The following is a 2,898-nucleotide window of genomic DNA, read 5'->3' as shown; positions in this document are numbered from 1 at the left end:
CTATAAAACGCAATTTTTTATAGTTTTTGAAAGCAAACGATAATATTATTTTAAATTTTTAAATAAAATTTTAATTTAAAAAATTAAACGCTTTTTTGCCATGTAACCATTTCTCAAAAGTATGCATTATGTTAGACAAAAGTAAATTTTCTCAAACATTATATAAATATACTTGAAAAGGATTAACGTTTTATTTGTAGTTGTCATAATCGTAGTCAATTAGAGTATTCCGTGCCCATTTTTGTTGACCAGTGAAATTATTCAGTTATTCTTGACTAATGAATAAAGGATACTGAATAAGGAATAATGAATGATTTATTCTTTATTCAAAATATTTCTGACTAATGAATAAATCTTTATTCATCATTCATTATTCAGATTTTGAATAATTATTCATCATTCTTTATTCATTATTCTGAATGACAAATGCCCATCTCTGTCTTTTAGTACTTGAACAGCACCATTATGCAAAATTATTTTCTTAATGTTTATTTTTTTGCTTTAAAATGTATTGTTTACTATTATTGTTATTACTTGTTTTGTTATTGTTTGTTTTAGATCTATGTATTCTTCTAACTTAAAATTATAACAGTTTAAGTTCGTTTCGTTTCGGCGAAAAAACCCTTCATTAATAATTATAAATAAGTGCACAACTTTATTTTGGTAACATTGCTTATTTGATTTATTATCAATCAAAAGCACCAGTTTTTTAAATGTTAGGATATGTTGCACTTATCATTTTAGCAATAAATTCACCACGATACCACAGACGAAGATGTTAAGAGACAAAAATTAAAATCCACACTCACTTGAGCAATATGAATTTATTTACGCGCATTTGATTTATTATCAATTAAAAGCACCATTTTTTTAATGTTAGGATATGTTGTACTAATCATTTTAATAATAAATTCACCACGATACCAGACGAACATGTTAGAGACAAAAATTAAATCCACTTTCACTAAAGCAATATGAATTTATTTTGCATAGTGTCCTGATTTAAACGATTATTTTGCATAATGTCCTGATAGTACGATTTTAAATCTCGAAATACTTAATTAAAAAGGCAGACCAGCTCGTCACCAGAGGCAGGCTAGTATGTAATAAAATAAATACATCTTTATAAATCAACACCACTAAAATTCCTTATCAACACTAGAGATTTTTCATAATCACTAAAAAGAATCTCAAAAATCAAGTATCATTTTTCAACACATTAAATTTTTTTGCACTAAATATAAATTAAAGCAAAATAAACGTTCGTTTATTAACTCAAAATATCAAACAAAAGTAAACTCACCGTGTATATGCGTAGCTGTCGCCAAATAGAAAGACTACAGCGCCACAACTTTACACGTGACGCCAACGGATGTGACGTAACAATGATTAAATTAGAAAAAATTTCCCCAAGTCGTTATTACGCCTAACTTACGTCCAAGGTTTTCTTTCAGCCGTGTTAACACTTGAATACGATTGAATTTGATTACAATAAAATAAACTTTATTGACAAATGTAAACGTTTACTTTGTAGGCGTACGCTTTACTCCGAATCAGTGGCGAAATAAAAATCAAATGAATGCCATAGCGAGTGAGTTGGAAGGGGGGGGGGAGTAGAGGTAAAAACCGGTACGTGAAATATTTTGTCTCCGTCTGTTGTGAGCCTGAATAAATAAAAATTGTTCGATAACATTTGGAACGTAGCAGTTTTTAAGAAAATAATTTTTTTAATAATAATTTATAGTCAACATTGAAAATTTTATTTTTTTTCTTCTTCTTAAAAACTTTTACGAATTCTCAAACAATATATTTTCATGTAATCTAGTTTTTCTCATACAATTTAAGGTTCTTTTAAGAGCATAAAATGGTTTTCAAATAAACTTAGGCTATGAAGTAAAGTTTATAATTTTTCAAGCGTTGTTTTCAAGTTCTAAAAAATATCATAATAAAAAAATTATAATAATAATAAAAAATAAAAAACTGGAAAAGTTGCTTTTTTTTTTTATTTGTCTTTTTAGTTATTATAATTTCGAAGTACCTTTTCTTCTTAACAATACGAAGAACGAAAAGTAAATTAAACTATAAAAAGACAAAAGTTTTCCCCATTTTGAATACATTTTCAAACCATTCCAACACAAAAATCATATCGTAAAAATTAGTCTTTCTAATAAAAATGAAGCACTTTCTGTTACATAAATAATAAATCTTAGTTTTAATATAAATCTTAATTCAAAATAAATCTTAATTTAAAAATAATTCTATCACATGTAAAATATTGTTTTATTAACTTTATTTCTAAAAGACTTCTGACACTAAAAGCATAAAACAGGAAAATGAAGAAATTTTATTCCGTTTAGAATATCATTCCTGTAAATTATTAATAACGACTTATTAAACGGAGCACTTAAGTTTTTCTGCTTAACTTAGCTTATTTCATTTTTAGTGAAACTTTTTTCACCAAATTTGCTACAAACAAAAGGAGGGATAAAAATAAAATTCGGGGGATAAAAATAAAAAATAGAGAAAAAAATTCTATAAGGTTTAAAAATAATTTTGATTCTTTAAGATTTGTAGATTTACAAACCTGTTAATTTCGTAGAATTTAATTTTCCTCATAAAATTTTTTATTATTTATTTTTTTCAGATGCATAAGAAATTTTCGAAAAATATTTAATTAAAAAAAGTTAACTTTATATACATAACTTTACAAATATTGTTCGGGTAAGCTATTAATAATAAAAAAAAATAGAAGATTCAATTTTGTCTGCTTGTCTTTTAATTATTCATATTTTGTTTTAATTTTTTCACCAACAATGCTAAAAATGGATAATATTGAAAAAACTCCTTACGATTTTTATTTTTTAAAAGAAAACAAAAAGCAGTCAATAAGACATTGAT

The 2,898-nt window shown here is 25.2% G+C and overlaps 1 protein-coding gene across 1 annotated transcript in view; it reads right to left on the bottom strand.

Annotated features, from left to right (window-relative positions):
- Positions 1-1,588, bottom strand: part of LOC107443540 (uridine 5'-monophosphate synthase) — an 11,390-nt gene extending 9,802 nt beyond the window's left edge. Inside the window, exon 1 of the mRNA XM_043038689.2 lies at positions 1,304-1,588. The gene's annotated coding sequence lies outside the window, so the exon portion shown is untranslated. The remainder of the gene's footprint in view (positions 1-1,303) is intronic.
- Positions 1,589-2,898: the final 1,310 nt, after the last annotated feature.

The sequence above is a fragment of the Parasteatoda tepidariorum genome, chromosome 10 (assembly GCF_043381705.1).
Source record: "Parasteatoda tepidariorum isolate YZ-2023 chromosome 10, CAS_Ptep_4.0, whole genome shotgun sequence".
NCBI lineage: Eukaryota > Metazoa > Arthropoda > Arachnida > Araneae > Theridiidae > Parasteatoda > Parasteatoda tepidariorum.
The sequence above is the reverse complement of the archived record's forward strand: the minus strand, read 5'-3'. Positions and strand labels throughout refer to the sequence as shown.